The 11,278-nt window shown below is 35.7% G+C and overlaps 1 pseudogene; it reads left to right on the top strand.

The window, feature by feature from the left end:
- Nucleotides 1–9,944: 9,944 nt before the first annotated feature.
- Nucleotides 9,945–10,841, top strand: LOC126765572 (adenosylhomocysteinase-like; annotated as a pseudogene).
- The last annotated feature ends 437 nt before the right edge of the window (nucleotides 10,842–11,278 follow it).

The raw sequence follows: 11,278 nt of genomic DNA, 5'->3' as shown, positions 1-11,278 counted from the left end.
TAGCATTCCATATACAGATATTTAGTAAGCTAATTTTTTACTTAATAAATTTTGCAGCATTTGATTTTGTGATTTTATTAAATCTTGGATCATGTTTTGCATAGTAGACATAAATTGTGTCATACACTGTGTAAGATTTATAATCATAGTTTCAATACCTCCATTTGGAGGATTTTGCGGCAGTTGCATAAGCACAGTGTTACCTTTCACCACATTTGCACAGCTTCCTTGCATATTATTATTGTTAGAAGTAATAGGATTTGTACTTTTTTCTGAGCTTGCTATAATTTCAGGGTCTACAAAGCCGAAGTAGGCATTCAGAGAATGCGTACAGCCTTGTTGGTGGGGCCGCGCTGCGCTCATGCTTTTGTATTTTTTTGTTTTATTTCCCACTTATAATTTGTTATTTTATTATGTTTATTGTTTGTAAGAAGTTTACGATTTTTTATGTTTTGATTTTCACTTTCGGCGTTATTGGCTAACGCTTGCACTTAATGCACTTTTTTTAATATTTGTTTATTTATTTTTATTTTTATTTCTGTTTTTTCGAAAGTTTCTAAGGAGCGCATGAAAACACGTCCGTTTAGATTGAAAGCTCGAACAGAGAGCCCGGTTGATAATTTGAAGAGCATTTAGGAAAGCCTTCAACTTGTCATCTGTCCCTACCGTTGTCGTGGTAATGGTGTTCACAACCAAATGTAGTTGTTTGAGAAAAATCACATTTTTGTTTCAACTTTGAAAACACTCTGGCGGCTAAAGTATTTAACGACGGTGGGCCAAATAAATTGCACCGATTAGATAATTTGAAGAGCTTTCAGAAAAGCCTCAAATTTTCTTCCCATCCACCAAGGGCGTGGTGATAATGTTCACAAACAAATGTAGTTTTTTGAGAAAATCACATTTTTGTTTCAACCTTGTAAACACTCTAGCGGCTAAAGTATTTGACGTAGGTGGATCAAATAAAATGCACCGGTTAGATAATATGAAGAGCTTTTAGGAAAGTCCTCAACTTGTCATCTGTTTCTACTATGGGCGTGGTAATGGTGATCACAACCAAATGTAGTGTTTTGAGAAAAATCACATTTTTGTTTCAACCTTGTAAACGCTCTAGCCCCTAAAGTATTTGACGTAGGCGGGTGAAATAAGTCGCACCGCTTAGCAAATTTAAAGAGCTTTTTGGAACGCCCTCAACATCTTATCTCTCCTTAAAAGGGACGTGGCAATATTGTTCACAAAAAAATTTAGTTTTCTGAGAAACTTTGTAAACGCTCTGGCGGCTAAAGTATTTGACGAAAGTGGGCCAAACAAATTGCACCTGTTAGATAATTTGAAGAGCTTTCTGGAAAGCTTCAAATTGTTCTCCCACCCACCAAGGGCGTGGTGATAATGTTCACAAACAAATGTAGTGTTTTGAGAAAAATCACATGTTTGTTTCAACTTTGTAAACGCTCTAGCGGCTAAAGTATTTGACGTAGGTGGATCAAATAAAATGCGCTGGTCAGATAATTTAAAGAGCATTTAGGAAAGTCCTCAACTTGTCATCTGTCCCTACTATGGGCGTGGTAATGGTGATCACAACCAAATGTAGTGTTTTGAGAAAAATCACATTTTTGTTTCAACCTTATAAACGCTCTAGACTAACGTATTTGACGTAGGTGGGTCAAATAAATTGCACCGGTTATACAATCTGAAGAGCATTTAGGAAAGCCCTCTACTTGTCATCTATCCTTACACGGGGCGTGGCAATTATGTTCACAAAAAAATGTAGTTTTTTGAGAAAAATTACATTTTTGTTTCAACCTTATAAACGCTCTAGCGGCTATGGTATTTGACGTAGATCAGTCAAATTAGTTGCAACGGTTAGAAAATTTGAAGAGCATTTAGGAAAGCCCTCAACTTGTAATCTACCACTACCAGGGGCGTGGTAATAGTGTTCCTAAAAAATTTAGTTTTTTGAGAAAATTTACATTTTTGTTTCAACCTTATAAACGCTCTAGACTAACGTAATTGACGTAGGTGGGTCAAATATATTGCACCGGTTATACAATCTGAAGAGCATTTAGGAAAGCCCTCTACTTGTCATCTGTCCCTACTATGGGCGTGGTAATGGTGTTCACAACCAAATGTAGTTTTTTGAGAAAAATTACATTTTTGTTTCAACCTTGTAAACGCTCTAGCGGCTATAGTATTTGACGTAGATCAGTCAAATTAAATGCAATGGTTAGAAAATTTGAAGAGCTTCAAGGAAACCCCCCAAACTTATCCTCTATCCGTACCACGGGCGCGGCAATACTGTTCACAACCAAATGTAGTGTTTTGAGAAAAATCACATTTTTGTTTCAACCTTGTAAACGCTCTAGACTAAAGTATTTGACGTAGGCGGGTGAAATAAATTGCACCGCTTAGCAAATTTAAAGAGCTTTTTGGAACGCCCTCAACATCTTATCTCTCCTTAAAAGGGACGTGGCAATATTGTTCACAAAAAAATTTAGTTTTCTGAGAAACTTTGTAATTTGTAAACGCTCTGGCGGCTAAAGTATTTGACGAAGGTGGGCCAAACAAATTGCACCTGTTAGATAATTTGAAGAGCTTCTTGGACAACCTTCAACCTTTTCTCTATCCCTACCAGGATACATGGCATAATGTTCACAAACAAATGTAGTTTTTTGAAAAATTCACATTTTTGTTTCAAACTTGTAAACACCTAGCGGCTAAAGTATTTGACGTAGGTGGATCAAATAAAATGCGCTGGTTCAGATAATTTAAAGAGCATTTAGGAAAATCCTCAACTTGTCATCTGTCCCTACTATGGGCGTGGTAATGGTGATCACAACCAAATGTAGTGTAAATGTACCAGGGGCGCGGTAATAGTGTTCACAAACAAATGTAGTTTTTTGAGAAAAATCACATTTTTGTTTCAACTTTGTAAACGCTCTAGCGGCTAAAGTATTTGACGCAGGTGGGTCAAATAAATTGCACCGGTTAGATAATTTAAATAGCTTTTAGGAAAGCCTAACGCTTTAGTCTATTCCCCCTAGGGCGTGGTAATATTGTTCACAAACAAATGTAGTTTTTTAAGAAAAATCACATTTCTCTTTCAACCTTGTAATCGCTTTCAACTTGTCATCTACCTTTACTAGGGGCGTGGTAATAGTGTTCACAAAAAATGTAGTTTTTTGAAAAAAATTACATTTTTGTTTCAACCTTGTAAACGCTATAGACTAAAGTATTTGACGTTGGTGGGACAACTAAATTGCACCGGTTATATAATTTAAAAAGCTTTTAGGAAAACCCTCAAGCTTTTATCTATCCCTACTAGGGGCGTGGTAATAGTGTTCACAAACAAATGTAGTTTTTTGAGAAAAATTACATTTTTGTTTCAACCTTGTAAACGCTCTAGACTAAAGTATTTGACGTAGGTGAGTCAAATAAATTGCACCGGTTAGATAATTAAAATAGCTTTTAGGAAAGCCCTCTATTTGTCATCTGCCCATACAAGGGGCGTGGCAATATTGTTCGCAAAAAACGTGGTTTTGTGGGAAAAATCACATTTTTGTTTCAAATTTTTAAACGCTCTGGCGGCTAAAGTATTCGACGTAGGTGGGTGAAATAGTTTGCACCGCTTAGCAAATTTAAAGGGCTTTTCGGAACACCCTCAACATCTCATCTCTCCTTAAGAGGGCCGTGGCAATATTGTTCACAAAAAAATGTAGTTTTCTGAGAAAAATCACAGTTTTGTTTCATCTTTGTAAACGCTCTGGCGGCTAAAGTATTTGACGTAGGTGGGTCAAATAAATTGCACCTGTTAGATAATTTAAAGAGCTTTAAGGAAAACTCTCAACCTGTCCTCTACCCCTACCAGGAGCGTGGCAATAGTGTTCACAAACAAATGTAGTTTTTTGAAAAAATCACATTTTTGTTTCAAACTTGTAAACGCCTAGCGGCTTAAGTATTTGACGCAGGTTTTTTTTTTCAAAATTATTTTATTTATTGTATCTGCTTTTTCTTAAAGTCTAACAATAAGTAATAAAATCTTTAATCTATTTAAAAACTAGACATACTCAAGCAAGTGATTGAGCTGTTTTGGTGATATGTCGCTGTTTAATACGCAGGCATATCTCTTCTCCAGCCTGCTGAATGGCACTGAACGCACAACACCAGGAGAAGGCGAAACCGATCCCCCAATCGATGACGATGGAGCAAACGTTCCATTACCCGACCATGAAGAAGTTCGAATAGCAATTGCCCGCCTGAAGAACAACAAAGCGGCAGGAGCCGACGGATTGCCGGCCGAGCTATTCAAACACGGCGGCGAAGAACTGATAAGGTGCATGCATCAGCTTCTTTGTAAAATATGGTCGAACGAAAGCATGCCCAACGATTGAAATTTAAGTGTGCTATGCCCAATCCATAAAAAAGGAGACCCTCAATCTGCGCCAACTACCGTGGGATTAGCCTCCTCAACATCGCATATAAGGTTCTATCGAGCGTACTGTGTGAAAGATTAAAGCCCACCGTCAACAAACTGATTGGACCTTATCAGTGTGGCTTTAGACCTGGCAAATCAACAACCGACCAGATATTCATCATGCGCCAAATCTTTGAAAAGACCCGTTAAAGGAGAATCGACACACACCACCTCTTCGTCGATTTCAAAGCTGCTATCGATAGCAGCAAAGGAGCTGCCTTTATGCCGCGATGTCTGAATTTGCTATCCCCGCAAAAATAATACGGCTGTGTAAACTGACGTTGAGTAACACCAAAAGCTCCGTCAGGATCGGGAAGGACCTTCCGAGCCGTTCGATACCAAACGAGGTTTCAGACAAGGCGATTCCCATCGTGCTCAACCTTTTTGGAGAAAATAGTTCGAGCCGCAGAACTAATATTCTTCACAAGAGTGTAGTTTTTGCCGATGATATTGATATCATCGGCCCCAACACTCGCGCCGTTAGTTTGTTTCTCCAGGCTTTGGAAACAGAAAATGGGTCTGGCAGTGAACGAGGGCAAGACGAAATATTTGTCATCAAACAAACAGTCGTCGCACTCGCGACTAGAGACCCATGTCACTGTTGACAGTAATAATTTTGAAGATTTAGATAGCTTTCGTCTATCTTGTCCTTCACCACCAACAACGTCAGCCTGGAAATCCAACGCAGTATAACGATGTTACTTCGGACTAATAGTGTTCACAAACAAATGTCCTCTCTCGACAAACAAAAACCAAACTCTATAAGTCACTCATAAATCCCGTCCTGTTATATGGTGCAACGGATGAGTCGACGTTGAGAGTATTTGAGAGAAAAGTTCTTTTATGGTCCTTTTTTTATTGAATACCGCATTCGATGGAACGATGAGCTGTACGAGATATACGACGACATCGACATAGTTCAGCGAATTAAAACAGCTTTAATCCGGATGGACGAAAACACTTTAAAAATTCGACGACATACTCAAGGACCAAGTGGAGAAGGACCTGGCTTCGCTTGGAATATCCAATTGGCGCCACGTCGCGAAAAGAAGAAACGACTGGCGCGCTGTTGTTAACTCGGCTATAATCGCTTAAGCGGTTTCTACGCCAATTAAGAAGAAGAAGATATCTCTTCTTTTAAGTCGTGTTTGATCGCAGGAATGTACCATAGTATTAGCCAAAGGGTTTGGGTGATCTCGGAGTTTAGATAATATTTACTTCTGCTGTCTTCTACTTCTTTTTTTACCATAGGAATACCAAGGTCTTTATGGATATTTTCGCTACGCATATACCATGGTGAACACGTGATTGTTCTAAGCATTTTTGATTGAAACCTTTGTATTAGATCAATATTAGTTGCACAGGTCGTACCCCACAGTTGAATGCCATACAATCGGCTTTATGACCGCATTATATAAAAGCACTTTGTTGTCTAGGCTAAGTTTGGAGCTTTTATTTAAAAGCCAATTTAAATTTGCAGCTCTACTTTTCATACATGTTATTTTACTAGAGATATGTTTTCTCCACGTGAGCCTTCTATCTAGGTGAATACCAAGATATGTTACTTCGTTCGCGTGGGGTACTAAAATATTGTTTATTTTTACTGCCGGGCATATCTTTGGTCTTAGCGAAAATGTAATATGCATACACTGCTGTTCATTCACGTCTATACGCCAGTTACGTGTTACGGCTCACTATAGCTTTGTCATCCGCAAAAGTTGAAGTTAATACATTATTGCCTGTTGGAAGATCTGCTGTATATATGATGTATAGTGTTGTTCAGATTTCTGAACAGTTCTTAACGGCTACAATTGTAAATGAGATATTTTTGTAAATCTGTGTAGAAACAGATATCATATTTCAAATATTTATATGCATTATCGCTAAAATATAAAAACATAGTCCTAAATATAAATATGTATGTACAAATACCCATTGCAATGCTACATGGTATGGGGTTGTTTTCAAGTGCATATGCACATTTGTATTCAATTGCCTAAATGCATATCTTAGGTCAATATGTTATCGTAAGTAAATATCTTTGTTTGTTAATTGTTGAGTGCATACGTATTGCATATAAATGTATGTATGTATTTCTATGCGTTTGTTTATGTATTTACTTTGTACTGCCTCAACGCTGGCGAAGATAAGCCTGCTAAACTATTAAAGGATAAGAAAAACGTATGTATGCCGTTAGGAACATTTATGCTTAAGATATATGTACATACTTCCGTATGTACAGTAGATTAGTATTAAGATATGTGTATGCACTCTGCATGTGGTGCATACATGAATTAGGATAAGGAATTTTATAAATAAAGGAGCTCTGGGCAACCAGAGCTGAGTACATTTTTAAATCCGAACCAAACGCGTCTCATTTTATTCATTGGTGACCCCGTAGTTTTTAAAAACACGCGAGTGAAAGTGAAATATTCTGTAAAAAAAAAAATATAATAATATATAAAAAAAAAAGTTCTCAAAATCCTACAGTGAAAGTGAAAGTGTGTTTGTGAAAAAGTGTGTAAAAAAAAAAATTAATATATATTTTTATTATATATATTATAATAATAATATTAAAAAAAAAAATTTTACCAAATTTACAGCAACACATTCCACATCCATATTTGAACAAGGTAAGAGCATCTTTCATTTTTTTTTATAATTCATATACAATTGTTTATTTTATTTTTGGGAAAATGGAGAACCAAATAAAATTAGCAGAAGAACTGCAAAAACTTCAATTTAAGTCCATGAGTATGGATATAAATGAAGGTTTAATAAATTTGGAAAAACTCCTGGATAGTTTGGACAAAAAATGGTCAGAGTTTCAACGACACCATTTAGAATTATCCAAAGATCCCAAAAATAAAAAAGATAATTATTTTAAAAATGACGTAGAAGGTTCGGTAGGCACGCTTTATTTGACAGCGCACGCCAAGTTAAGCGAATTGATCGCTATTATTAAAGAAAATAGTACTCCCAGGAAAATGGAATGCCTTCCAAATCCTCGTTTAGTTCGCAGGCTTCAATTCTTATTAACAGAATTAGAAAAGAATATTGAAGACTGCGAATTAAACGAAATAGTCTCTCTAGACAGTATAGAGAGACTTATAGAAAAAACTCGTGATACTGTGCTTGAATTTATTAGCCAGCACGAAAATGATGAGTTAACGAGTAAATTCTATGATTTAAGAAATAGATTTTACAAACTTAAATTAAAATCCATTAGCAAAAAAAAATGCTACTAATTTTACGCTGCCTCAAGTAGACATTCCCATTTTTTCAGGAGATTACGCTCAGTGGCAAACTTTTAAAGAATTGTTTGAGCAACTCGTAGTCTCTCAAAATGTTTCAGACACATATAAAATGTGTATTTTAAAAACAAAATTAAGAGGATCGGCTGCAAGTTGTATTGCAAATTTGCCTTCAACCTCGACAAATTTTTCAGTTGCCTGGAACCTTCTTAATGAAAAATTTACGAATAGAAGGTTACTCGCAAATACCTATTTTAAACAAATTTTAGATGCACCAGTAGTGACTAAGACTGCTTTTAGTGTACGAAATTTTCAAGAAAAAATTTCTGAAAGTACACAAGCATTGGAAAGCCTCAGTTTGTCTGCAGATAATTTGCTACAAGCTTTATTAAATTATACGCTTGTGCAAAAATTAGACAACAATTTAAGACTTAGGTATGAAAATTCCCTTAAAAATCCTAAGGAAATACCTACCTTAAATTCACTACAGATGTTTCTGAACCATGAAGGGAATGCACTAGAAGCAGCACAAGTTTCAAAAACATCACCAAAATTTCAAAATGCAGAATTTAAATGCATAATGGGATGTAATAATTCACACAATATATTTTATTGTTATAAATTTAAAGCTCTGTCTACTCAAGACAAATGGGATGCAGTAATTAAAAACAAATTATGCACCAAATGTCTTAAAACAGGGCACAATATAAAAGATTGTAAAGGCGATAGTTGCCTCACATGTCTAGGAAACCATCATTTATGGCTCCACAAAGACAAATCCGTTAAAGCGAAAAGCACAGTGATTAAAAATACAAAAAATGATAAATTAAAAAATGATTCTAAACATGTCCTGCTAACCACAGCAATTGTTGGTATAAAAGGTCGTGATGGAAGAGTAATAAAGGCACGTGCTTTATTAGATAGTGGGTCTCAAGTTCACCTTATAACCAAAGAACTAAAAAATAAATTAAAACTTCCTTCCAGAACAGAATCTATGACCATTGAAGGAGTTGGTCAAAACAGAACAAATGCAAATGAAAGTGTTAATCTTCATTTAAAATCATTAACAGATCATTTTGAAGCAAATTTACACACCGTTGTTGTACAAAAGATTGTGTCCAATGTGCCCTCGGAACACATAAAAGTTAAAACAATTCCAGAAAATATAAAGCTGGCCGACCCTTAATTTAATGTTCCGGGTAAGATTGACTTACTTTTAGGTGCGGACATATTTTTTGATTTGATAAAAGAAGAAAAAATAACTGTTGAAAATATGAATTACAAACTCCAGAACAGTGTGTTTGGATGGTTGATATACGGATCAACCAACATAAGCCCCAAATTAGCTCACTGTTGTGTTGTAACACATATAGATAAAAAATTAAATTATCAACGAAAAAAGTTTGGGAAATTAAAATCCCTTGAAAGATATTTTAATAAAACTAAAAAAGAAACAAAGTACGAGAAATGCTTTCGTAATAATTTAAAATTTAATGCAGATAGTAAATTTACTGCAGCTTTTCCATTTGAAAAGAAAAATATAAACTTAGGAGATTCTTCTTCACAAGATAGAAAATTTAAAAATAATAAACCACGAAAAAGAAATAAATGCAAAGTTTCTTTTGAAAATATTGAAAGTGGTACATTTGTATTTTTTAAAGAACAAAATATTCCACCATTGCAGTGGAAGAGAGGACGAATTGAAAACGTCATTTTATGCCAAGATTGCAAATGTGGACGTAAGGATAAGCCATGGCACATCGTAAAGAGCGATGCACATTGTTTACCCTTTTCCTACTGAAGAAAAAATATTCAAATAATTAATAAAAAGAGATGCGGTCGACTCGAGCTAAAAAAGAAGAAAAAGAATAACCTTATATTTATTTTGTTAAATTTACTTATAGTTTTACTATGTTTTAAATGTTTAGATATAATATATTTGAAAAAAATATTTCTGGAGTATTTTTTGAAAAGAGTGCCGTCGGATAGAATTGTCCACATCGATCTAGTTCAATATTTGGTTGAAAGGCAGCAAATAGCAAATTCACTGAAATATTTAAAATACTCAACAAGTGAACTCAATGATTCAGCAGCTGCACAACAAATACTTATTGAACAGCTTCACGACATCATCGCGTTCACGGGGAGGAGGATGAAAAGGAAGACTAGGTCAGTGTTACCCTTCAAAGGATGATGAATAAAGAATACTTATGGAGTATTGAACTGACCTTACTGTTCTCGATAATGGTGGTAAATTGACCAACTCAGTGCATGAAAAGTGCCCACAATACCCGAAGGGCGTCAAGGATTTGAACGAAGAAACTACAACCGATGTGCACAATTTATATAAATTGGTGAAGGAGAGACGTCTCGGTGCGCCAGCCATCAACATCAACGACTCGGTAGCCAAGAGTACATTCTATAATCTTATGGTTGTCGCGAGTAGTTAATTGATGGTATAAAACAGCCCACCGATTTGATGATTGCTGGCAAAGTGTGCTGTGTTGCTGGTTATGTGATATTGGCAAAAGTTGTGTATAACCTCTGCGTTGTTTCGGCGGAATCGTTATTGTCACCGAAAAAGATTATATAATTGCCTTGCAAGCGGCTATGAAATAACCACCACGGAGCAAGCATACAAAGGAGCTATTATCTTCATAACAACAACCGTTTGCAAGGACGTTATTACTGGCGCACATTTTGAACACATGCCCGACGATACGATCGTTTGCAATATTGGTAATTTCGATTGTGAAATCGACGTCGCATTTTTGAATGCAACGTCAAAGAGAAAATTAGTATCAAACCCCAAGTCTATCGTTATACACTATCCAATGGTAATCATATTATTTTGTTTACCGAAGGACGTCTGGTAAATTTGGGCCTCGCGCACGGTCATCCCAGCTTCAGATGTTCAACTCGTTAAGAAATGAAGTGGTAGCACAAATCGAATTGTGGATCAAGGCTGACAAATACAACATATGTAGATTTGCATATGTTGCCGAAAATACTCGATGAAGAGATCACCAGTTTACACTTGGAGGAATTGGGCATACGACCTGAAAAGTCCCGTGATTAAATTCGAAACACTTGGACTTAAAATGGCATCATATGGTGCATTACGGCATGAATACTGACAACCTAATTCTATTAATTGTTGGTGCAGTCATCGTAACACTAGTCCTACAACGCATCTGTAATTCAGCAAGGCACAAAGGCACTCATTTCCGCTAGGAAGATATATCTTACGAAATTAATTATTAATATTAAAAACTTAAATTGTATACAATAAAAATTGGATATATGTTAGAAAAATTATTACGAGTTCGATCCGCAAATCTTGTAGAGAAAAATGTAATTAATATGCCCAAGATTTATAATTACTTGAATTATTTTGAAGTGTAAACACTTCAACGTGGGCAGTATGTTCAGGTTTCTGAACAGTTCTTAACGGCTACAATTGTAAATGAGATATTTTTGTAAATCTGTGTAGAAACAGATATCATATTTCAAATATTTATATGCATTATCGCTAAAATATAAAAACATAGTCCTA

The sequence above is a fragment of the Bactrocera neohumeralis genome, unplaced genomic scaffold (assembly GCF_024586455.1).
Source record: "Bactrocera neohumeralis isolate Rockhampton unplaced genomic scaffold, APGP_CSIRO_Bneo_wtdbg2-racon-allhic-juicebox.fasta_v2 cluster10, whole genome shotgun sequence".
NCBI classification, from domain to species: Eukaryota; Metazoa; Arthropoda; class Insecta; order Diptera; family Tephritidae; genus Bactrocera; species Bactrocera neohumeralis.
The sequence above is the reverse complement of the archived record's forward strand: the minus strand, read 5'-3'. Positions and strand labels throughout refer to the sequence as shown.